Raw genomic sequence first — 27,211 nt, 5'->3', positions numbered from 1 at the left:
ACCTCTGATCTGGGAAACGCAAGGGCTGAACTGCCTGGTGTGATGACAGTTCCTTCCCCTTGGTCGTGAGCTGCCGCAGAGCTTGGCTGGGCTCTGTATTCCTAGCAATGTGCACATCCTAGGTGCACAAGAGATGTTTGCTCTCCTAGCTCCCAAAGTCTGTCATTCTGTGAGTGACTCTTATCCACGAAAACATGGACTGAGGCTCAAGGCAAGCCAAGCAATCCCACATACCTGGGCTAAACCAGAACCTTGAGGGCCTTGTGATTGGTCCCAACTCCCACAAATTCTGGCCCATTCCTTCTCTGAAAACCATTTGTGGTGATCTGGAAGTTGCTTGCCCAAGGATCCAGAATCATCGCTGCCTCTAGAAATTGGATTCTTTTCTCATTTTCTGCATAAGCTTTGTTTAAGGAGATAATCACGAATGAGAAAGGAGGAAGTGCCCTCTCAAAAACAACAGCCCTGGGTTCCGTGAGAAGTCCTTGATTTTGTTCTGCAGGTTTTCTGCCATGCTTGCCTCACAGGGTACTGATGAGGTTAAATAATTAATGTATGTGATGTACTTTGTAAGCTCTAAAGCACTGCAGGAGTATAATTAATTATGTTTATAATTACAGGTAATGTAATTATAATTGTAATTACTTTGTGGGTGGAAGCAGAATATATATAAATCCCATGCCCGTTCTCTAGTAGGATATCCTTGGTGGATATCCTTGGTGAGATCATCAGTTTGTTGAGCTTGACTCACTTTCTCTAACTTTATTTTCAGCATTGAGACGTATGTAAAACTTTGGCTTGAGTTCAGTTATGTTTTAGAAAATGGGGGAAAAAATTGCATGGACTGAGGATGGGAGACTCAATACCTCAAGGCAATATTCCTTGGCACTTAGCTAGCAGGGAGATACATTTAAGGCAACTTTTTATTAATTTGCCTAGATACAACAATGATACTTGCACAGATACTGTAGTTAATCAGACATATACACATATAGTATATATATGTGTATATTCATGCGTTACTCCAAGTACCAGTTCCTTCCAGAAATCCACTAAAATCTAATAAAATCTAAGATGGTCATGCATTTGTTTGATCTCTGTATCAAGCAATGCTTACTAAGTCAAAAGTGTAATCTGTTGTATGATTTTATTTGTTTGGCAAAATGAATAAACTTGAAAGAAACACCAGGTAACAACTTCCTTCCGTTAACATGCTCCATCTTACAAAGGGATGGTGTTTTGGCCCCTGTTTTGCAGCAGTGTTTGTGTACTCCAGGGCTAGAAATTTTCATACCCTGTCAGTGAAACCTGTACTGTTAAGAAATAAGAGTAGTAGAGCCATTGTTGGTGTTTTTCCCCATTTGAAAAGTCAGTACAATGGCAAGATATTTAACAGGAAAAATTCTCCTGGTACGTTCCTACTTGAAATGGCAGGCTTCCACCCGAGAAGCTAACCATTGCATTTTGGAGTCTCTGACCTTCTGCTCCTGTTCCTATGCACTGTTAATTGTTGTTAATTTCTAACACCTCATTAATTATTTCCATTAAAGATGTGGAAGAGGGAAATGCCCTTCATTCATGGGTGGTCACACGAATAAACCATTAATAATTACAAAAAACTGTGTTACTTTAAAAGTGAAAAGTGAATTTGAGCCAGGTGCATGCAGGTTTCTGGGTTTCTGATGGCCCAGCTGGGACTCTTTGAAATCTGGCCACTTGGAGTGTAGTCGTGGCTGAGGAAGAAGATGAGTCTCCTTTCACTTCCTGGATCATTAGAACATTTGGCCTCTAGAACATGCTGTACTTTTCAGAGAACTTTCCTTACAACTTTTTCTTCCTTTGCAAAAGAAGCCTGGAGGCAGAACAGTTTTCTCCGGTGTGACAGCCCAAGTGGATGACATAGTCAGGACTTAGCGTGGCGTTCCTGACTCCCACACCCATCCAGCTGGCCAGACCACTCAGGGTGGCCAGTGCTGGTGCCATCTGACTTCCCCTCCCGCCTCAGGCTTTCATGGAGATGGAGCCGTGGCCGCTTCACTGACGTTGGGCTTCCAATCTCTTCCCCTCCCCCTGCCACCCCAGCCTGGATTGCCATTTAGTGTTGAGATTTTTATTTGGTGCTTGTCTTAAAGGCGTAGGTAAAAGAGTCTTCCCAGAAGCTTAAAGGTGTGTTGAGAAATAGTATAGTGGGAAAAAGGCATCAGATGTGCTCTCTAGGTGTGACTATCCAGCAGAAAATGTTAAGGCATAGACAGAAGATTGGGGAGTTGTAGATGAAGACCTATTTTATGTCAGTAGTGACATCCAGACCCCTTGGATTCGATTGCGAAAAGGTAGATTGTGGCAAGGACCATGTTGTTGAACATAAGGAGTCCGTAGAATTCCTTCTAGTTGCACTCCTTGTTTTCCTAATAAGATAATGGAGATCCAGAGAGAATCAGGAGACACTTTAGCTATGAAGATGGGAAATATGAGAACTGGCTTTCCTGGTTTCCTGCTGGATTCTGGTCTTCATCTGGACTGATCTCAAGAACAGGGCAATATCTCTTCTTTCCCTTCTTCTTCCCCTTTCCCTCTCTCCTTCTTGTCTTCCTCCCATGCTAGTGTACTGGGGAGATCAGAGCAGACAACTTTCCACTTCTGGAATAAACTGAAAACTATACCGGGTGGCTTGAGGTATCAGATAACTTCATGGACAAAAGGCCACGTTGGAAGTCTATAAACATTGGCCTGATTTTCAGAAACCATTTAACCTTTGGGCCCCCATTTCTTCTTATCTGGAAAATGAGGCACTTATATTTTAACTCTGAAGTCTTATTATACCAGTGGGATTCTAAGGTCTAAATTCCCCTGTAATTTCTTCCTATTGTTTTACCCATTCCTCTTAATTGCTGGACAATAGTCTAATGGTCTGTGGTTGACACCATTCCACATTTTATTTATTCCCTCTTCTATTAATGGGCACTTAGTTTGTTGGGTGCTTTTTTTCCCCCATTGGAAGTAATGCTGCAATAAACGTTTTTGTACCCATTTCTTTATATATATGTGTGTGTGAAAATTTCTCCAGATTTTCAAATTTACCGAATGCTGCTGAGTTAGCCTCCAAAGTGTTATACCAGTTTACCTATCTTCACTCCCTCCGCCTCTGTTCCCACAATGGCTGTTGTCACCTTGTCATATCTAAAACCAGCTAGCAGGACATGAGTTCCTTTTCTGGTGGATGTAGGTCCCCAACATCCCTGTTCCCATTTATTCCTCCACTACTCTCCCTCCACCAACCCCGAGGCTCTTTTCTTCTATAAGAGGTGAGGGGGCAGCGCCTCCTTATATCCATGTTTGCTCCCAACTCTTTCACCTCTGCATTAATAATAAGTCTTTCTTCCCCCTAGGGGTTACACTTTGAAATAGGCAAGTCAAGAAGAGAATTCTTCTGTTTAATGCCGGCTCATCCCTTCCTTGAGTTACAGAGCAGAGACATGTCCAGCTGTGTGATTAGGGGAAGAGAGAGGTCAAAAGGGGAAAAAGACATGCTAGAGAAGAAAATCAGGTCATATTCAAAAATTTCATTTTTCAACATAGGCATTGAAAACAAATTGTCTTTATTGAAAATTATAAAATCACATGAAATCTGAACTATCTGGGAAATCTAACACTTAGGGCCATGGTTACTATGACACTCATCATTTCTGCTTGGATTATGGGATAGCATTCCATTATTTGTGTCTGGGTCTTATATTTCCTAGAGGAAAGCAACGATGTATAATTAGACCAGCTAGATCGATGCCCAGGCAGGGAGAAGAAAAGAGGAAACCCAAAAAACATTTTTAAAGGGGAAGAGATTGAAAGAAGGAAAAAGTCAGGAGGAAAAGCTCCTGATTTTGAGGGGTGTATCCAGGGACACCAGAAGAATGTGTGTTCCTTTGATAAGAAATTGGAGGAGAATGTAGCTGGGGATGACAGGTGGAAGTTGATGAATTTGAATTGGGATATAGGGAGTATGAGCATCTCTTGGAGGTGATCATTCCAAGAGATCTTTTCCTTTAAAACTGCAGGCAGGACACAACACCACCTCTGCTGGGTTTCCATGGGATCTGCAAGGATGCCCTCCTCCCGTGTGCGCATGTTCTTGCCTACTCCACATTATAGTGACCCCCACTTCACGTGCCACACATCAGCTTTCTGCTCGCTCGGGGCTTTCATTCTCATTACAAGTCCTTCACAGCTGAACTTTGCTGGAGTGTGTGTGAGCATGTGCATACACACACAAGTAAGAGGAGAGACCCCGGATGCACACTTTTCCCCAGAGGGAAAGCTAACTTCCTTCCACATCCTTAGAACTGGTTTCTATTGACTTCAGCTGTGAGCATTTCCAGTGGGGCAGCCACATCACAGTGCTTTGTTGCATCCTGGGGAAAGTGAATGACCCCATGACCAGGTGAATATTCTACTGGTGGTCCCCAGTTGGTTTTGGCGGCAGAAGGACTCCCAGCTCCACCTTCTTATCCCTGTGGTATATTGTTACTCCTTGCCCCATTTGAAGTTTTTTAAAAAATAAATTGCTCAGCAAATGTTATTTCATTCCCCTACTTTCATCTCCCACTGCACTAAAGGCCACAGATGTCTCCGTCCTGACTGTATTCTCTGCTCAGCCCAGCTGGAAGCAAACAAAACAAGGACATTTCTACCCCGTTTATTCGAAACACTATTTTAAACAGACTTCTCTGAGTCATCAGTGATGTCCTGTTTCTAGGACAAGGAGTAATTGCTCTGAGCTCATAGTTGCTCTTTTCAAGGACTCAAGTTTAGAGGTTATGAAGAGCTATTCCAACTCAGTGATTTCCAGTCCCCTCTCACTTTTTGCACCGCTTTTCAATGTGTGATGGAGTGAGTGCCCATTCATAGTTATAGACTATTCAAGTAATATGCATTTTCAAGATTACAAAATGAAGATTCATTCATTCCTTGACTTATTCATTCAGCCAACATTTCTTGAGTACCTTGGCATGCTAAGGCACAGGTATTGGTGCTGAGGATCCAAGATATCCTGAGAGATGCCTTCCAGAGGGGAACTCAACTGCCAACAAGTGGCTATCACTAACTTGAAACAGAATGCCCATCTTTTGTGTTCTTTTCTCTATTTTTCTTCCTTTGTCTTTTATTTTATTTTTCATTTCTTATCTCTCATTCTTCTTTCCTTTTCTCTATTTTTTCCTTCTTTTTTATTATCATAATATGCCTTGTTATTTTCAAAAGGCCAACCTTATCTTCTCTTTTTCTCACTTACTTCATAGTACCAATATTTATCAGTAGTTGAAGGGCAAAGCACTGCTCTGACCAGTTCAGGGTCATTTGACAATTTTAGGCATCTGAAAGGTTGAAGAAAAATGTGTGAACTCTGGTAAAAGTGAATAAGGCTATCGGAAAAAGGATAAGGGTTTATGAATTGGAAAGAAAGACCATATTTCTGAACAAAACGTCAACCTCTGGATTAGTCAGGATTGGCTGGGTTTTGTGGTAGTAATAAATAACCTCCAAATGTCAGTGACTTCACCCAACAGAAGTTTACTTCTTGCTGAAGCTCCATGTCCAACATGGGCCTGTGGAGGATACAGCCCCACCAAATCATTCAGGAATCTGGGATATTGGGCATGCTGTCATGTCAGCTTGTGCTTCCAAGATCACTTCCACAGGGGAGGAGAGCACTGGAGGGTCATCCACCAATAGATGCTTCAGCCTGGAAAGGACCCACAGTTCTTCCACTCACAGCAACCAGACACATCAGATGGCCTCTCCAACTGCCAGTGAGCTGAGCCGTGCAGCCTTCGTGTGAGAGGAGAGAGTGCCTGACCCTCTGAGATTAGTAGTGTCTCCCTTAGCAGGCAGAGTCAGCAAGTTTGCAATCAAGACTGTGGAAAATCCCAAATGTCCGGCTGCCATGTCTGAAGGACAAATGTAGAACAAATAGTCAACCTGTGTTCTAAAGCGGCAGAGCTCACTTCTAGCCCCTCTGGTTCCCAAACGCCTCACCACCTCACACATCCTCTTCCACAGATCCTTGTATGTGAAGGCAGCATTTTTAATAAATACCCATGTGTGTCCTTTTATCCAATAAAATGTCAGTCTTAAATTACTAAGATAATTCATCCCTGAGGTTGAAATATTCCTCTTAATTTACTTCTTTAATTAAGGGAGGTGTGGGGTTTGTGAGGCTTGGGCCATTAGGAAGCATAACTGTTCTGAGCCAAGTCTGGGAGGCCATTCCTCGCCTGTGACAGTGTGATGGAGCGAGGCTGCCAGTAAGCCAGGGTGTCAAGGATGACAGGACAGCTCCATCTATTGTAGCCACCAACCTGAATACATAACAGAGTGCATCACCTCCCTCAGACACATTCTCTCAAAGTGAAATTAACTTTATGGGGTGCGCAATTGTAAAGTCTATTTGGATGGTTTTATGTAATGACCCAGGAGTTTTCAGACAAGTGACTTTTGAGCAGCTGTCAACTAGAGTTAGCCTGCAGCTCTGGACTTCCTGGGACGTCAAAGATCAAAGTCCTGAGGGTCGTCCATCTAAGAGTGGATACGTCCACTTGACTGATCCTCGATGGAGCCCAGTCTAAATGAAAGAGAAGAAAGATGACAAAATCAGCCCGATGCAGTGGCAGAGAGCTGAGACTCCGAGTCTAGGCCCATTCTGGGTTTACATCGTGGTGGCCCACCTATGAGCTTGTGTGACCTTGAGCAAGTTGTATAACGTCTTTAAACTTTAGTTTCCCATAAAATGAGAATGAAAATAGTACTTGCCACACAGCCCTGTTGAAAGAATTGATTGAGACGATGATGATCCTTAGCCTGGTGGCTGGCTGCTATCAAGTGGTCAGAAAATGGTAACTCTTACTGGTACTTGTTACCATCAGTATTGTTCAGGATAGCCAGCATGTATGACATTAGTGCCTTAAAATATTGTGCTGGACCCTGAGATGTAAGGGCAGAACAATGAGAAGAGCGAGAGACAAAGAATGACAAGATAACTAATATAAAAATATTAGCATTTCATTGTGGGCTTACTCTCTAAGAGGTACTTCTCATAGCTAGATCTTTATAGAACTGATCTCATTTAATGTTCACCCAACCCTCTGGTTAGGGTTGAAGTCAGTTGATTTGGGCAACACTGAAGCTGCGTGGACAAATGGAGGAAAGACTGGTCTGGCTGGACTGGAGCACAGGAGAGGAACGGCTAAGTGGAACAGGATGTACCTGGTGTTCCAGGGAAGCTCCACACCAGCACAGGTGCTCATTGCCCACGTGGATTCCAAGGTCATCTCTAATTTTGGCCACGTGGTCATTAGTGGTGTACTGTTTGACCAAGAAACAGAAGACGGCCTTGAGGCAGTCACCACACCTTTGAGAAGCTGGAAGACTAAAACACGTATTCAGGACGTGCTTAAGCGCAGCCTCAAATCTTGGGGTCAATTCAAGACATGTCCGAAACAGCAGCCAATAGCAAACCAGTCCTATATGCCAGCCACCTGAGGATAAAACTTCTTGGTGATCCAAGGTTGACCACTAGATGGAGCCCTGCCAGGAATGGTGACCCCTCAGGACAGTGGTGAGAACCCAAACCGACCAACCTCTCTGCCTCTTGCATCTCCCGTTAGTCTTCTACTACAAGGTCAAAGCCACAGTTTTTAACACACCTCTCATATGTTATTACCACGAATTCAGACAAAACAGAAAAGTATAAGGAAACTTGGAAACCTCAAGATTCTTCTAGACTTTTGCACCAGTAAACACTTTGGGAACGGAAGTTATCTCCATGTAAAATCTCCATTAAAATCACCTTGTGGGCTTATCTGAAATTAGCACCTCCAGAATTCTTGTTCTGAGTATTGGTTTAGTTTACCTCCTCGTGTCTTGATCTTACACTCGATATGTCCTTCTAATCAGATTAAAAAAAAGAGTTGAAGCATTTCTGGAGTATAGACCCACCTGTAATGTTATTTGAAAATAAGAGCTGGGCTTGGGGGTTAGGTTTTTCCCTTTTTATTTGTGTATGATTTAGTGTTCATCCTGCACTAGACACTAAAATGCATTGTTTAATTATCTGAGCTCAACACACCATTTTATAATTCATTAGTCAGTTGCTCTTTGCAAAAGCTTATTTCTTGTGAAACAAAAGTGAGAATCATGCAACTGGACTATTTATCTCTCTTTAGGGGTTGGGGTTAATATCTGATAGCTCATAACATCTTTATTATAATGCATTTATAATGATTTACTGGAATCATTCTATGGCTAAGTATCTAATGTCAAAGCTGGGATCTGGCATGAAATAAAATGCTGTATCCTTGGGTAGCTCTAGGGAGAAAAAGGCCTCAGCCAATATTTTCTGTGTAATTCTACAAACTGTAATAAGGGTAGGGGTAATTGCCTTAATGTCAATTAAGCTATTAATAATGCCTATCTTGTCATTCCTAAATATAGCAGGGTCTCAATCATACATTACTGTCCCCTGTTAAGACTGCACAGAAATGAGATCACAGCTCCTGTGGACCAGGAAGTCTGTCTAGCACCAAGTCTCACTCCTTTCCATAAAAGAAAGTCGAGATTGATTTACTTGTTTTTGATGAAAAATGGCTCCTTAGACATACATCTGTATTTGTCAGGGCAAGTGTTGGCGGTCCTTGTGAGCAGGGACAAGCCAGCCTTAAAAACTGTCCCTGTTCCTGTTCTGCTTCTAGGTGACCAGAGTAAGGTGCTCCTAATCAGAGACTAGTGCTCCGGGATCCGGCTCGCTGATGGCCTGTGGGATAGTCACTTAACAACTATCCCTGCATTTTAGAGTCAGGAGGCTTCAATCCAGCTACAGGGGGCGCTGTGCCGTGAGCTTGTTGTTCTCCGCCGGCTTAGATGCAGACAAGTTCCTCAAGGACAGATAGACAACAGACGGAGACGGTGTTACAGAGTAAAGGGGCTGACAGTCCACCAGCCAATTTCAGCAGCCAAGGTCAAGAGTAGAGGCGTATTTGGAATAAGGAGTAGATGGTGAAGTGTGGGGTTTTGGTGAACAGGGAGAATGTCACCAGCTCTCCCAGATCGGCCCTAAATCAGAAACCATTTATCTCACAGCCAAGAACCAGGACAAGACTCCTCCTCACTTGGCACTTACATTTCTCCTGGGCTGAGATTTCTGAGCAGCCACTTCCTTCTGCCCCCCCTTGGTGGCCCTCTTGGTGAAGTGAACTTCTACTTGATGATATTTAGAGCTCATTAATTCGTCCCGAGGAAGCTTATTGTATGGCAGTTTAATGACAGAAACCTGTTTTAATGCAAATGGACATGTAATCCCACTAAGCCCCTCTGAGGGTGTAAATTTAAAACAATTGCTAGGAACTGACACCAGAGTTTAATAAGATGGAGGGCCAGTTCCTAGATCCCGGTACACCCAGGAGACCCTGCTTGGACACCCAGCTCCAGCAGTTTTAGTGCAGCTGGTGGTTACCATGGCAATTGAAATGGTGGTGGGGGGTGGGGACTGCAGTGATCCCTTCTCAGGTGGTGGGGATCTCTGGCAGAGTAGCCTGAGGTGCAGGGGCCAGGCAAGTTCTGTGCGGGGAGGAAATGAAAGGTGAGTGGGTGTGTTCTGCTCACTGTTCCTCAGGCCAAAAGGTTGGGGAAGGTGTGACCCAGACCCAGGAGGCAGCTTTCTGTCCCAGGCTTCTTATAAATCTGAGATCTGGGCAAATCCCCACAGAAAGAGCACAGAATCTTTCCTGGGAGGCAACTTCTTCCAGGCAGTGAAGGGGGAAGCTTGCCTCTGGGGTGGAGACTGGAGCGGGGGAAAGGAGACCGAGGCGGGGAATTGTTTGTGAATATTTGCTAGATTATAATGCTGTTGGGTACTACATCATTCTCCAGAGAGCCCTGAATAAGGTTATTATGGGTGAAGTCATTTTTGTAATAAAGTTGGCTGTAACTCTGGGTCATAAATCACAGGTTCTGGTACTAAAAAAAATTACTAAACATGCCTCCGTTACCACATACTGTCCTCCTTTTAAATACTTTGATTTTACTACAAATCCTCCATTGACTGAGATGGGGGAAATACACACAATGAGCAAATGATTCCTTCCGTCCCCGGCAGCAGCCCTGCCGGCATCTGGGCCTCCCGGAATGATTTCCTGAGGTGTGATGTTATTTATGGCGTGCTTTCTCTATCAAAAAGGCAAACAGCATCCCGAGTGACCCCGGAGCATTTGCATCATTGCTTCTCTTGCTAATTGATTCATCCCCTGGCAGGGCCTGAGACACGGGCTGTTAGCTGGACACTCTCTCCCAGCTGCAGATCCTGTGGATCAAGGTGCGTAATAAGCAAAGATGTTAATTAAATTGTTAAATGTCAAAACCGCGAACCCGACACCCATTCCGAGTCCATTGGCTCTTCTGGAATGATTCTGTAAAATACCATCTCCTCCCCTTGTCCTTTCCTCAGTCTAAACTTCATAACCTTTGTTAAGTAAGGAGATTAAGAACTATTATTAACAACACTGATTGTTTAATTTCTTTCATAACTTCTTCCTTTCAAATAAGAGTCTGGCACAGAATGAAAAGGAATGTTGTCATATGAAGTGCATTTCAGATGTAATAAAGCAGAAAGGAGAGGGTGGCCCCAGTGGCAGTTGTAAGAGGGACAAAGTGTGGATCTCTATAGCTCAGTGGCTGCAAAGCAGAAAATGAAGATTGTAAAAACGTCACATAAAGAAAAAATGCACAGTGGATTCGTTTTGCGATGCCCATAATTCAGTAATGCCTTTAAGTAGCTAGAAGAAATATAATAAATGTTTTTCCACAACATTGATCATACTGTATCAGAGGAAATATTAGTGTGCAGGGAGCCATGATTATACTGGTAGTAATTCTCGGTGCAGAAAACTAGTAGAAGATGGGACCCTTTATAGGCCCAACTTTTATTGGCTGCAGTTATTTACCTTTAAGAATACTTCTAATACATTGTCCTATGGCTAAATATTTTTGCGAAAATTCAAACCAGCACTACCAGTAAATCAGAAATCCTGCCACCATTTTATAGAATTTATCTGTGTATTTTCCTGCAGACGCTCTGATATGTTCCAGAATACAAAACCAGCCAATTGACCATGTAAAAATTCTGGAATGTCTGTAAAACAGATCCTTCTTCTGTATCTGAAGCCAGATAGGAGCGGACAGCTTTATGGCATATGTGATTCCATCCAAATGCCACCTGTATATATATAAAACATCTCTCTAAAGATTAAATGGATTATTAGATTATATAATGCAGTAAAACTAGACCCAAAACTGTAAGCAAGGAAAGGGTATGCCTGTCACGCAACTGCTTTTTTTTTTTTTTTTTTTTTTGGTACTGAAACACCGAGGAAAGCTTTGCAAGGCAGGTTTTTTCTTTAAGGGGAAAAGAAGGGAATTGATTCCTCATGCCAGCCTCTTGCTCCTCGGACTGGCAGGAGCTGGTAATGCGGTGGCCTAAGCAGTCCGGGGAGGGAAGGACCACATGCTACAGGAAAGTTCTACTTTTGCTCTGGAGGGACCCCGGATCTGACTCGAGAAATCATCAAACTGGGCTTCCAGGGTGCACAAGACAAGAGCTGGCCCAGCCACATTCTTGCACAACTCCCAAGGGAGAGGTGAGGCCTGGGCACAGCCATTCCCGGTGCGTTTGCCTCGAAGGCCTGCCGTGAAAGTTTCTAGGAGAAGCAACAGGGCCGAGGAATTTGCCGTGAGAGCTGGGATAGGAACATGGCGTTGTTTTACTTCAGAATCTGGATAGGTGAGCTTGCAGTTCAAAGGCCTTGGAAAAGCAAACAGACCCGGCTACCTGCTCTGTTTCAATGCACGTCTCCCCTAACTCTCCCTGACACAATGGGAATCATTTCCCAGACTTTCTTTGCAGAGACCATCCCCATGCTTTTGTCCTAGGGCTCTTTGCTTAATTCAAATCACCGTTTTCACACACACATGCTCTTTCGAAGCAGCGCTGTTTCTATAATGTTCTTTCTTCTCTGCCATTTTGGCACAAGAGGTGTGGGCTTAGTTAAAGAGCAATTGGCATTTTTTATGGAGTTATGTCTTGATTTTCTCACTGGAGTTGGGTAGATAACAAAGAAGAGGTAAAAGAGGGGACCTTTAAGGTCTTCCCATCTTGAGGACTTAAGGAGGCGGGCAGTTGAAGAAAAAAACCCAACATAAGGGAGGCTAAGATTGAGAAACAACTTGCCACAAGATGACGGTTTCTCTGAAGGAGGGTCACCTGAGAAGCTGGTCAGCAGTCACTTGATGTGCTCAGCCGTGGTGTGGCCATAAGTAACTCAGAAGCTCAGGTGACCTGACAGGCTTCTGTCGCCTTCTTTCCCAACATGGTGGAGAGGGCTCTTTTTAAGCATCCTCTTACAAGTGGCCCTGCTGTAGGTACTTCCAAGCAGCAGTGGCTCTTCTTGGTCTTTTTTAATGAAAATTCTTATTGTTGTTATTTATCTTACTCAGTTAGTTGCCTGCCATGCCAGTTGAAAGAATGAAATTTAAAATGAAAAAATTGGGGGGAGGCTAATAGCTCTTTGAATTCCCTCTTTAGATGCATGATCATGTTAACGGGGCGTTTAGCAAAACTTACTAAAGATCTGTGGGTAGTCCTGTTTTTTTTTTTTTCCTTCTCCTTCTTTCCTCTCTTTCTTCCTTGTCATCCTTCCTTCCTCCTCTGCCCTTCCTCCTTCCACTCCCTTCCTTCCTTCCTTCCTTCTTTCCTCCCTTTTCCCCTTCTCTCCTTTTTTTCCTTTCCTTCTCTTTCCTCTCCTTTCCCTTCTTCATCAACAACTTGGAAAAAAATCTTAATGAATTTCTTAGAGCAGTTCTACAACAATGAAAATATTCAGGGTCACACATGCCTTCCCTGTAATATTTAACAGTGGAGTCAAGTGTAGCTTCCATTTTTGCTGGGTTTGCAGTAGCACAAAGTCTCATTTATGCTTGCAAAAATATCTAAGCGTGCTTAGGAGGGTCAGAGAGACCCTTGGAGAGTAGACCACTATAATTTTAGTAAAATTAAAAAGCAAGAAAATAATGATAATGGAACAACAGACTTTGGAACCTACTTAGTGAATAAACAGTAAATTTAGCTGCAGTGGCAATCTAACCTGAATTACTGACTTACACTGTGGCCAGGCACCATTTAACAATACAGAGTATTTGGTTATAATAGGGAACGTTGTGTATTTTAAAATGAGACATATTTGTAATTATACGTACAACCGCTAGATGTCACCGTTGCATACATCTGTCCCTAAAAACTTCCCACGTAGGCAATCTGAAACTGGTATTTTAAGGACTGTCATGTTACCTCCTCCGTGCTCTACCCCTTGATGGAGCATGGGCTACCATGCTAACATCTCTCTTCTCCTTCAGTGCAGTCATCCCGATTCTCAGTTATGGCACTCTACTGGGAATTCTAATTTATACAGGATGATATTCCCCAAACACAATTATCTTCTTTACTAAATTTAAAAGGAGTATGGTACTTTTATAATAGTTCCCAACATTGTATATTAATTATAACTAACACATTCTGGATACCAAATGGAATGAAGTGAAAACATAACCATAAAATACCCTGGATTTATAAAGTGTCTTTTTTTTCCCCCTGAAAGAGCTTATAGCAGTTTCCTATCTATTTGCTCATCTGTCTTCCCAACATCCCTAGGGGGTTACCTGCTTTAATGCTTTTATGAGTCAAAGTTGACCTGTGAAATAAATTGAATGAAGTAATTATTTACACTGGCATCCCAGGAGTAAAGCAAAAGCAAACACTGAAAATGTGTTCCAGACAGCTAATTTTAGTTTGCAAAAGTAACGTACTGAAATTTTGGTAGTTCTGGTTTTCTTTGTCAATTACTTTTATAATTCCTTAATTCACGGGCCCTTTAATACTTCTTTTAAAAAGTTATTTTAAAAAACCTGAGCCATCTAGTGTAGCTGACGTTATACAGAAGTGAGATCTAGAGACTTTCCTAAATGTGAAAAAAGCCTGGCTCAGTAGAAGTGTTAGACTAGACTAGACCAGCGTGTGTGTGTGTGTGTGTGTGTGTGTGTGTGTGTGGTGGGGAGGGTGGGGGGCGCGTAGGAAAAAAAAAAGAACAGGTAGACCAATTGGAACAGTACTTAGCTTTCTCTATGGTTAAAAATGATCGTGCGCTTCGGTTTCACTGTCTTTCAAAGAGAAAGAAATCTCTTTCTTTTTCTTAAAATCTTGGATTTGTTTTCTTTAACTTCCTCTAGTTCCTTTGCACTGGGGAAACCAGAACTGTTCTTAGAGGACTATTGGTCTAGATTCGGGGTGGGGGTGGGGGAGATACTCCATGTTTAGTGAACTAGCAGAGAGCTGTGGTGCCTGCCATGCTTTGATCCAAAATTTCAGTCATTGTTTCCACATTTAGGGGCTGGAATGAACATCAAAGAAGTGGGTGTACGGAATTTACTGAATGCCAAAGAAGTACAATAACATACAGAGGATATAAGCAAATCCCAGTGGCAAAATTTGCTGCCAATTCTTGCACATAATAGAGGCCCTAAAGTGACAGTCTATCTTTGACAAATGCATAATGATATCAATGCCAAGGGAAGGAACTAGCATGCTGAAAGGTGAATAAAAGAGTTGGGAACAATTCAGTGCACTTACACATTTCCTTAGTGTGTTTTCACACAACAAGGAAAGCAGATGACACAAATGCATTAGGTAATCATTGGACGGGGCTGCAAACTCACCAGCAGTTTGAAACGACCTGGCTCTTTTGGGATCTAGCTCTGAAGATGAAAATAAAATGTGATTAGAAATAATTCATCTTCTGCAGGGAAAAAAAAAAAAAGGAACAAGTAAAGTGAAAATAGCTTTCTTGTTCTGTCTTGGATAGTTCCAGTTTTAAAGCCCATATGTTGTTTGCTATAACTTTTTCGCCTCCCAGGGCCAATGCATTCCAAACGCTTCAGCTAGTGCACTGCACCGAGGAGCCTAGAAAGTTAGGGCTCATTTGTATCCGCAGTCTTTGTTCAAATATGGATTAATTTTGGTTAATTTCAGTAGGTGCACATAAAGTAAAATGCATAGAACTGAAACCATTGAAATCAGGCCATTGTGTGATCATCTAAAAACCTACTTTTCAAGCTCCTTTAAGTTTTATTTTTGAAATAAAAACAGTAAAAATGACTGTAAAAAGTTTCCAAAAGCGTTGACATCATGAGCAACTGCTAACCGAGGCTATTCCCAGAACAACAGTGCGAATTTGGATAGAATTCTAGAAAAGCTAACTGCCCTGCAGTGCCAGCTATAAATATTTCATTCAAGAGGTGATTCCAGAAGGGTCCCGGGGTACATGGCTCTTGCCTCTGGGGCCAGGTATCTGTGTAGATGCCTGTTGCATTACTCTCGCCTGGGCTAGCCTGGGACAGCAAGGGCAGACTCTCGCCTTCTGCAGCAGCCCTTTGACACTGAAGGTGAGCGTGTAAGGCCTTGTGTCGGCTGCTTTCAACAAGCAGTCCGTGTGGGAATGTTTAGAGAAAGAAGTTCCAAGACATCACAGAACACAGCAAGTGCCTACAGGGTTCATGAATGCAGTCTGGTAATGAATTGAGTACAAGTGTGACCAAGGGGTGTGTGTATTTGAAATTCTCCTTGGTAGAGCAAGACATTGTGCCAGTTGCAAATAGAGCCACCATTTCTGTCCTTAGCATCGACCGATCAGAGCAGATTACGTATCTACACCCAAACCACTTCCAGCGCAGCCCTTACCTACTGTTTTTCAGTGCTGCTTACAAAAGTTCTTCTGCAGCCTTGCACTGCATGATCATGGAGCTCACGGAAGGATCCTGCTCTGTTTCTTGTGCATGTTAAGTAAATGCAGTGCTTTTCATTATTTCAAACTCTGTAAGGCCATGACTGAGTGCCCAGAAAATGGACAAACAAGTATTCAACTGGCTGGATGAACCATGGCTTTCTGGCATTAAAAGTGCAATATTTATGAGTTAATTTAATCATAGAAGAAAATATTGAGTAGGTGACTGAGTAAAATGATGACCGTGTATTATGTTTTTGCCATGCAGCTGGATAAACATATTCAACGACAGACCTTGGCAAGAACTGCAAAGATGCTCTTGACAATGGCATGAATAAATATTAGGTGCTGCCTCGAATTCACTGCATTTGAGGTCTTGAGCAAAGCCAGATGAGGTTTAGCAGGGAAACGGAGAAGCAGCCACGCATGCACACGGGGATTATGTAAACACTGTAGTCTTTCTCTGCTGCCTGGGAATTGCTCTAACATCCATTTTCATCTACATCACTGACAGTTTTTTTTTTTAACTTATTATCTTTGCACTTCTAGGAGTGTACTTTAGCATGAAAAGCCAGCTTTTGGGAAGCCCGTGGCAAATTTTTCAACAACATGGACACGGGGAGGAGAGAGATACTTTGCATAGACTACAGAGAGCTGACAAAAAGAATGATTCTATTTTGTAGTGACCCAATCCAACCTATATAGACCACTAAATTTAAAAAACTTCTTTAGATGGCTTCTTAAATTTCTTTAGAATATATGGCTTCTGATTCCAAGAAGAACCATAAGGAAAAACAATGTTTTGGAAAGATATTTTGAAGGGAGGAGATTGGTCACATTAACAGCCTCTTCATGGAGCATTTGTAGCCAGTGCTGAAGGAAGCAGCGTGGGAGAGAGCGTTACAAAAATAGCGAGTTTTCCCTTGTAGAATTGTTGTTTCACTGACAAAGAGAAGATCTTTTCCCCCAGTTTTGTTGAGATATAATTGACATATGAGATTGTATAAGCTTAAGGTGTCAGACACGTTGGCTTGGATATTTCTTTTGGGAAAAGACCACCACCAGAGCATTGGTGAACACCTCTGTCCTGTCACATTATTGCCGTATTTTTTCTGTGGTGTCAGCGTATAAGATCTATTCTCTATGCAGCTTTCAGGTATACACTGCATATGGTTAATTACATTCACCAGGCTGAACTAGATCTCCCCAAGCTTACTCTTCTTGTAACTGCAGGTTTGTACCCTTTGGCCAACATTTCTGTATTTCCCCACGCCCTTCCCCCGGCAACCACCATTCTACTGCCTGTGTCAGTAGAATGACACAGAATGACTTATTATTATTATTATTTTTAAGATTCTGCATGTAAGTGATAGCGGGCAGTATTGTCTTCTCTTTCTCTGTTTGACCTATTTCACTTAGAAAAATGCCCTCAAGTTACATGTATGTTTTTGCAAAGGCAGGATTTCCTTCTTTATCTTAGCTAAATATTCCATATTTTTTATATATATATATATATATATATACACACACACACACATACTACACACACTCTCACACACACATGTATATATGTATACACACACACACAGAACATCTTCCATCCTACTTTGATCAACATGTAGGTGGTTTTCATGTCTTGACTGTTGTGGATAATGTTGCAGTTGACATGGGATTGCTGATATCTTTCCGAGACCTTATTTTCATTTCCTTTGAATACATACCCTGCATTGCGTTTACTGGATCATATGTAGTTCTATTCTTAATTTTTTGAGAAACCTCTATGCTGTTTTCCAAGTTTCTGTATTCATTTACATTCCCACTAATGGTACACAAAGATTCCCTTTTTGCCACATCCTCACCAACACTTGTTATTTCTTGTCTTTTTGATTATTTAAAGGTGTGGGGTGATAACTCCTTGTAGTTTCCATTTGCATTTCCCTGGTGATTAGTGATACTGAGCACTTTTCATGTGTCTGTCTATTGGCTATTTATATATCTTCTTTGGAAAACTATCTGTTCAGTTCCTCTGCCCATTTTAAATTAGATTTTTTTTGTTTTGTTATTGAATTTTATGGGTTCTTTATATCTTTTGGATTTTAACCCCTTATCAGATATATGACTTGCTGATATTTTCTCCCACTTCATAGGCTGCCTTTTCATTTCGTTGGTTGTTTCTCTTGCTGTGCAGAAGCTGTATAGTTTAATGTAGTCCCAGTTTTAAGTCTTGCATTTGTTGCTTGTACTTCTGGTGTCATATCTAAAAAATTATTGCCAGAACCAGTGTCAAAAAGGTTTTCCCCTGTGCTTTCCTCTAGTTTTATGGTTTTCAGTTCTTCTATTTTAAGTCTTTATTTCATTTTGAGTTAATCTTTGTGTGTGGTATAAGATAGGGGCCCAGTTTCATTTTCCTGCATGTGGTTATCTTAGCTTTCCCAGCACCCTTTATTAAAGAGACTCTGCTTTCCGCATTGAGTATTCTTGACTCTCTTGTCAAATAACAGTTGACTTACATGCAGGGGTTTATTTCGGGCTCTCTCTTCTATTCCATTGCTCTGTGTGTCTGTATTTTTGCAAGTACCATACTGTTTTGATTGCTAAAGCTCTGTAATCTAGTTTGAAATCAAGAAGCATGATGCCTTCAGCTTTGTTCTTCATACTTTGGGCATTCAGGATCTTTTATGGTTTCACATGAATTTCAGGATTGTTTTTCCTATTTCTTGAAAAATGTCAATAGATTTTTGATAGGGATTGCATTGAATTTATAGATGATTCTGGGTGGTATGAACGTTGTCTCTTATAGGCAACAGATAACTGGGTCTTGTTTTTTAATCTATCCAGCTACTCTGTGCCTTTTGATTGGAAAATTTAATTCATTTACATTAGAATACTTCTTGATCTGTAAGGACTTATTAATGCTGTCTTACTGTTTTCTGGCTGCTTTTTAGTCCCTTTGTTCCTTTCTTCCTTGCTTGCTGCCTTCCTTTGTGAAGTGGTGATTTTGCATAGTGGACTGCTTTGATTCTCTTCTCTTTATCTTTTGTGAAGATACTGGAAGTTTTTACTTGGTCCTTATCTTGAGGCTTACATAAAACATTTTCTAGATATAACATTAACAGCCAAACTTGGATTGCATGCAAGAACTCTACCCTTTTACATTTCTGATGTCACAATTTACCTCTTTTTATATGGTGCATTCATTACCAAATTATCATAGTTATAGTTATTTTTAATACTCTTGTCCTTTAAGAAAATTTCTGACTGAGGTCTTTGCTTCTTATTTTCTGGAGCACAAACACTGTGTCTAGAACAACAACAGAGGAACTATGGTATCTGGGCCACAGTGTACGTGCCACAGACTTCTGCTAAATCTTTAATTTCCTAGATTGCTTTTTATTCTTTGGTCATCTTAGCATTAAACTATGAGGACAGAATGCATCAGAGAGGCTAGCAAAGCCTATGAGAAAAGAACCCCTAAATGGGTGTGGGTATTCTAGATCCTAGGTCTTGTCGTGTGACACTGGCCAAGTCACTTTGCTTCTCTGTGCCTCTGTTTTTTCAATCTGTAAAATTATAAGAACATTTTCTTGCCCAGATTTCAGAGTCTGATTGTGAGAGAAAAACTAGAGCATCTAAAGCATTAGTTTCTTTTGTTATTAAATCACTGTGCATTTAATTGGAACTCTGATTTATTCCTGAAAGGATTTCAGTTGCACTTAGAGAAGTTAAAATACAAACCTAAGATAGGATCATGACAGGGTGCCTGGGTGGCTCAGTCTGTGAAGCATCTGACCCTTGGTTTCAGCTCAGGTCATGATCTCCTGGAGGTGAGATCCAGCCTCACCTCCAGCTCCAGCTCAGTGTGGAGTCTGCTGCTGATTCTCTCTCTCCCTCTGCCCCTCCCCCACTGCCTCTCCCCTTCTGTTCCTTCCCACCCCTGTTCATGCATGCTCACTCTCTCTCTCTTCTCCCTCAAATAAATCAATAACTAAAATCTTGAAAAAAAAAACACATACGACCGTGACTACAACTAATACTTCTCAGTATAGCCAAGCAAATATGATGACTCACAAACTTAATTTGTCCTTATTTTCTTTTGAAGAAACCTCTCAAAATCTAATTTTTTAAAACAAATTTATTTATTTAGTTTAGAGAGAGGGAGAGTGCACTCAAGTGGGAGGGAGGAGGAGAGGGAGTGGGAGAGAAGCAGACTGCCTGCTAAGGGCAGAGCCTAATGCAGGGCTCGGTCCTACCACCCTGAGATCATGACCTGAGCCAAAATCAAGAGTCAGAGGCTTAACTGACTGAGTCACCCAAGTTCCCCTCAAAATCTTATTTTTAAAAGGAAATCTAGCTCATCTCCCAACTGCTCTGTCTTCCTAGTAACATTCTTAATTGGACACATTCCACTTTGACGTGCATTTACAAATAGATGACTGGAGTGCTTGAGCCGCGTGGGGGAATTAGAAGTCACAAGAGGGCTGTTTGAACACGAAATTACCATAATTTGATAATGGTTTGGATTTGGGAAAGTGAGAGAATAAAATGTCAAAAGATGACTCCCAGACTTACGCAGATATTGAGAGAAGAAAGATTTAGAGGAATAATCGGGAATTCAGTTTGGGATATGGTAAATCCAGGAAAAGACCATAAAGGCATCTGCGCTGGTAAAAGAGCACTGAGCTTAAAGGCAGATGACTTCAGTTAGGGTCCTGCCTCTGCCCCAGTATGTATGAATGTGGGGAAAAAGACTTATTCTTCCTGAGTTTTGGTGTCCTTATCTATAAAGTGAACATACTAATATCTTTCTCATTACTTTGTTGGGAAGGTAAAATGACAATTTTTAAAAAAATGCTTTATTTTTTTTAAGTAATCTTTACATCCAACTCAGGACTTGAACTCATGGCCCTGAGAATAAGAGTCGCTCATTCCACCAACTGAAACAGCCAGGCACCCTCATTATAAAATGAGGGCATTTTATAAGGAACTGTCCTATTTCTTGTTACTATAGAGACATAAGAAATAACACAATGAAACAAGTTTGGACATTTTCTCCTGGAAACATCCCCACTAATGAAGAGATACCTTTTTCTTCTTGTCTTTTCACTAACTCACATTGTGTCTTTCACTGAGCTACCTTGGAGGCCCACTTTTTCTCTTCCCTATCTTCAGGAGGATGCCTACACCCATAATCTCATCTTGAAGGGCACAAGGAATTAATGTGGAGAAAGTCTCTTGAGATTCATGGTTAACTAGGGGCAGGAATCATGGCTCTGGAATGCTATGGGCTTCCAGGGAATATTAATTGGTAATTCAGCATTACCACTTAGGTTTTAAACTGGTGAGAAGAAGAAGAGATTTTAGTCAGTCGGGAGAAAACATCCCCATGCCTGCTCATGTTGGGTTGGGAACATCCATTAACCCCACAAAGTCAAGCCTCAGGTTATCCCTAAAACCCAAGGAAGGAAAAAGGCCATGGACACATGAGAGAGAAGCTAATGTTTCCCCTGCTTAAGTTTCCTCAGGGTGAACTCCTTGATCCCTACCTACAATGATGTACTGAAAATCTGTGTGTGGTTAACTTATTTTGACCACTCAAAAGCTAAATAGTGAATCTGGCTGCCAACAGCAGTGGGATATCTTTGGATATAGCAGAGATCACGGGAGAGGGCAGAATTCACCCACCTCACACAGAGTCTAAGAAGGCTCATACTTCAAGGGCAAATAGATTCCATTTGTGGAATACAGACTTCATAAAATTTGAACATTTATTGAACCTCAACAAGGGGCAAGGAGTACAGAAATATATAAACTGTGCCTCAGTCTTACAACCTATCTGTGGGGAGAAAACTAGTAAATGAAAGACTTGGTACTAGATAACCTTTCTGTACAGTGAAGCAAGTTTTGTGGTGGTGTTGTATTTGCCTCTTAACGTGTATTTTGTGAATCTCTGTTTCCTGCCTGAGAACTTCCAAGAGCAACAACAAAAAATAAAAACAGAGGTCCAAATATCTCCATATTTTCCAAGATGGAATGCTGTTTCTGTTAAAAAAAATTTTCCAGCTGAGCTCTATGGCCAGTATCTGAACATGAAATTCTTATTTCCTGGGAGTTCTAATAAGTGTCTCTAGTATATTTGGAAGGATGTCTTGAAATACCAGAATAAGAGGTCAGTCATTAGCAAATTTTCAGATCCATGCAAACTGGCTTGATGCTATGCTTTCCAGTATACGTGTATAGGGAGGTGTGCATATATGTCACTCCAAAGAAAAGAACCACTTGTCATCTGGTATTCGTAGAGCATTTAGGACAGTAGCTACACCACAGTAAGTGCTATATAAGTCTTGACTGCTGCTGCTTCTACGACTAGCATTACAACACTGTTAACTGTTGGAAAGACTAAGGTGTATGCAGTGATCAGGGGTCAACTCGGCTGGTTTCATGAGATCTACCAACCCCTGGTGCTTCTCACCCATGAGTGACCCTTTGCCTCTTTGGGAAGACCATCTTTCTAGGTCCACATTTTTGCCATTGGCTGACTCTTGGGAACTGTCAGAGTGCCAAGGAAAGCTTGGGGTTGTGGTGAGTGGGGGGTGGTGCATCACTCTAAGGCAGTGCTTCTCAAATTATGTAGAGTGAAAGAGAAGTTTTTTTGGTTGTTTTTTTTTTTTAATTTGCAATCTAACAGAGCCTGATATTTTGGAAGGGGCAATAAAAGTAACTAAAAATGGAATAAAAAAAACCAATACACACAACACCCAAGTGCCATTTTTTTTTATTAGATTCAACAGACATAAACTCATCCTGCCAAATGGATTTCAACATTTTAAATGCTTTCTCTCGATTCTATGCTGGTCTCCTCTCTGAATGGTAACCAAGATGGCAACAGCGGGCCCCATTTTGAATAGCAATATCTTAAAAGACAGTGAGGAACCCCCAAAGGCCTGTCATTTTCTTGCTGTTTTCCTTTTGTGGAGCTCAGAGGGCTCTCACTGCAGCAGAGGACACTACAGGTGTGCAGGCCTTTGGGAGAGGTGATGCATACAAGGTGACTGAGAGAGGCCATCGGGGGAAGTTGGGTTCTGCTGGGTGCTGGTCATTGTCTCAGCAGGGGATTTATGCACAGCTAAGCAGTGGGCTGTTCAATGCAGATGCACAGGTGTGGGAACAGTTTGTGATAGGCAGGTTTATGGCATATAAACACATTGTATGATATACTGTAATCAACTCTATAAACAACTTTAAAATTGTCTATACTTCATATTTCCAGCATTTGGTTTTGTTAATCATATGTCTTCCTGACAGCAATTAAATAACCTTGAGAGGAAATGTACACCTGCTGTCTCCCCTGGGGAAAATACATCTCTTTGGTGAATGACATAAGTTCTCTTTAAAGCATAAGTGAAGACAGAATTGAATTTGGAGATATGTCTCCTTTCTCTCCTGTTTTCTCTCTAGTTGAAATGGAGGGCTTGGTGTGATAGAGCTGGTCTTTTTCTGGATCCCTAGTCTAAGATTCTACTTAAACTGGAACATTTCACTGAGGGGCTAATTAAAAACAAGAGCTAAATGAGGCTGAGACGAGTATGGCAGTGAGGAGGTCCCACAATCACCTCCTTGGCCTGCACCCCCACTCTTCCCAACCTCTCTACCCCAAGACGCTCCATTCTGTCAGATTTCCTTCTGGGAACACCAGATTGATCCTGTTTTCCTTCAAACAAAAGAGAACATAACAAAGCATTTGCTTCGCTTGGGTCAGGTTCCACACAAAGTCCACTCATTAGGATTGATGAATTAAAAGTCTCTCTTAATTGACAGATGTCAGGCCAGGGGGAATCCTGGGGGCTCAGTGTGGGCTGGGCACCACTACAGCCTGAAGTGGCCAAGTCTCAACTCTGGATCAGTTGGGTGATGCAGAATTTGGGGAGTTAGTGCCCCAGAGGCATGTTCTCCAGCTGGCCTGGGTCAGTGAGTGGGATGGGTACACTGGATGGGCGAGGAGCCGCCCCAGGCGCAATAACTACCAAGCCCCTCGGACTTAGGGCCACAGTTCCCCATGTAACTCTTCCACCTCCACGAGTGGGCTGAACTCGTCTAAACCATGTAGCCAGTAGGTAATCCTGACCACAAAGTATCACAAAGACTTCACCAACTGGCCAAGGCTATGTCTTGGATCCAGAACTCTGAGGACGTGGGACCCCATCCCCATCATGTTCTGTTGAGTTGATGAGTAGGGAACAGCTGTTCAGAAGAGGAACATGTGCCCTGAAGTCTTTCACTCACTCTTAGAATGGCCCCATCAACTGTCTACTTGGTAAGAAAAATGGCTTCAAAACACAGTGTTTTGTCAGTGTGAAAACAATGCCAGAGCTATTTGACCTTGTTATCTGGGCCCTGACCTGTTGATCTGATGGAGAATGAGAATGTCCTGATACTTATTGGAACTCTATCTTCAGGGATAGCTCTGTGAGGGATGAAGGGAAATGACCTGTGGGGTTGGAAGTGTTCCTGTTACCATGGATGATACTACAACTGTCAAGGCAAATTCAAGCCAGGGAGGTCACTATATCACATGTGGGAGATACACACCACATCCACAAGGCATCCTGGGATTATCAATGGGACAGGGCCTTGTCTGACATCGCAAGGGAATCTGAAATCATTTCAGAACTGGTTTAGACAGTAGGTTTGGGAGGCAACTATCTTCTCAATGTTAAACCCACTAAATATGGACTGGTTGTTCCCATCTTCCAAGAAAGCCTCTTGGTGCTGGGAAGTGGTTAAGCATCAATGGGGAGGCTGTCTATGCATCTAAACAATGGAGGTTGCAATGGGAAAATAACATAGTTTCTATGGTATACCTTAAAATGATCAGCTATGTATGCCATTTTACTGAACTGGTAAAAAAACGAAGTCTTAACCCCCCATAACTATTTGACTACAAAGGTAGGGGTGCTGGGAATCCAAGAAGATCAAGATGGTCTACAGATATGGATAAAATTGTCCTCATTTCTCTGACCTCACCACCTGCTCTCCCAGTTGAGTTTGCTTAGACTGTGAAGCTGATGATACTTGAAGTTCAAGAGAAAAAGGACACTGCTTGGTGTTGGCTGCTTCGATTTTCCTTGAATAGTACCATCACTGTAATAAACCAACTTCTCTTCCCTACCCAGAGATGGCTTTTCCAACACATTTCAATCAAAGGAACTGAGCACATTACACCGAGTCTCAATGAACCAAGGATCTGAGCACCACTGATAGTATACCTCACTCTGGGAAGCAAAAGAGAGGACTGAACAATTAAGCTCTGAGTTCATTCATTCCTACCTTTGGAAATTATCTACAATGGGAACTTCCCTCAATAATCTGTTTGATAAGCCTACTTGCTTACTCTAGGACTTTAGTTTGAGAATAAGTGAAGTCACCCTGTTCCCCATGAGAAGGGTTAGCAAGTTTGGCAAACTCAACCATATGCTATTTATTTAATGTCAATTGTCAACCAACCTCTTCCTCCCCACAAGTGCAGGAGAGCCTAGAGGGGAAGGAAAAGGCTTCTAGGCTGCTAATGTTCTATCTTCAGAAGTTTCTGAAGAAAACTAGTAGCTCTGAATTTCAGTCTGTTTACAGGGATGCTATTTTTTAAAATGGATGTGATTTGCTAAACTGTGGAAAGAACCAAGATGCCTTTCAACGGATGAATGGATAAAGAAGATGTGGTGCATATACACTATGGAGTATTATGCCTCCATCAGAAAGGACGAATACGCAACTTTTGTAGCAACATGGACGGGACTGGAGGAGATTATGCTGAGTGAAATAAGTCAAGCAGAGAGAGTCAATTATCATATGGTTTCACTTAGTTGTGGAGCATAACAAAAAGCATGGAGGACATGGGGAGTTAGAGAGAAGGGGGTTGGGGTAAATTGGAAGGGGAGGTGAATCATGAGAGACTATGGACTCTGAAAAACAATCTGAGGGGTTTGAAGTGGCAGGGGGGTGGGAGGTCGGAGTACCAGGTGGTGGGTATTATAGAGGGCACGGATTGCATGGAGCACTGGGTGTGGTGAAAAAATAATGATACTGTTATGCTGAAAATAAATAAATGAAAAAAAATGGATGTGATTCTATTCTGCCTTTTAAAATATGATCGAGGGCGCCTGGGTGGCTCAGTGGGTTAAGCCTCTGCCTTCAGCTCAGGTCATGATCTCGGGGTCTTGGGATCAAGCCCCGCATTGGGCTCTCTGCTCAGCATGGAGGCCCCCCCCGCCTCTCTCTCTGCCTACTTGTTTCTCTGTCTGTCAAAAACAAAAAAAACAAGAAACTTAAAAAAAAAAAGGTCAAATAAATACATACATTTATATGTAAAGAAAAATTACATATCTCCCTATCATCTCTTTCTCTCCTTTCTTTTTTTCCTTGCAATTTTGATGTTGTTATTGTTGAAGAAACTCGGTGTTTGTCTTGGAGTTTCCAATAGTTTGAATTTATTGTATTACTCTGTCATTGTAACCTCTAAATTGGCAGTTAGATCTAGGGGCTTGATAAGATTCAGGTTCAATTATTTTGTCAAGCGTATTTCTTATACAGTGTTTTGCACTTCTATTAAGATGTACATAATGTCAGACTTTGGTCGCTAAACAGTGTACATAATGTTTGATTGTCTCTCTTTGGTGATCTGAGCAGCCATTGGTGGTCATTGCTCAGATCCACTAATTCATTAGGAGGTCACAAAATGGTGATATCCTGATTCAATTGGTCTTTATTCATTTGTTAGCTGGAAAACTTCTATAAATAGGAAATTCCCCTGACTCTCTGGTCACTCTGAGACCACATATTTTTTGTGTGTTTGTTTTGTGTTTTAGCTCAATGAATTTGTTCCCTAGCATCCTCTAGAGGGGAGTCTAAATTTTTGGTATCATACTGAACTTACGAATTTGAATATACTTGATTGTTTCAACCCATTGCATTTATCAACCTCCTGATGCCTAACTCTTTGATCAGTTAGATCCTCTTTAAGCTGGTAACCAAATCCTTTGGGAAGAACCCCAGTAGTTTTTCATAGCTTCCTTGCTTTTTGGTATGACAGGATATTCCAGACTCATTTAATGAACTTCCTGGAAGTTCATGAGGCCTGGAATCAGCCTCGAGTCGGCCATCTTTCCAAGTGACTTGGTTCCTTTGGTGGGGAATAGTATTTAGAGACACAATTAAGGTTCCAAGAGTGCCCACTGTCATTGGGTTAGCCATTGTTTACAGGCCTTTCCAGTGGACAGAACTAGAAAATGAGTCCTTTTTAAACATAAAACACATTATGAATCAGAATTGCTACTGCAGATTTATTTGCA

General features: G+C 41.8%; 1 pseudogene; it reads left to right on the top strand.

The window, feature by feature from the left end:
- The first annotated feature begins 23,452 nt into the window (after positions 1-23,452).
- Positions 23,453-24,919, top strand: LOC122903522 (annotated as a pseudogene).
- Positions 24,920-27,211: the final 2,292 nt, after the last annotated feature.

The sequence above is a fragment of the Neovison vison genome, chromosome 3 (assembly GCF_020171115.1).
Source record: "Neovison vison isolate M4711 chromosome 3, ASM_NN_V1, whole genome shotgun sequence".
NCBI classification, from domain to species: Eukaryota; Metazoa; Chordata; class Mammalia; order Carnivora; family Mustelidae; genus Neogale; species Neogale vison.
Note: the sequence above shows the minus strand (reverse complement) of the source record. Positions and strands in the feature narration are given on the sequence as shown.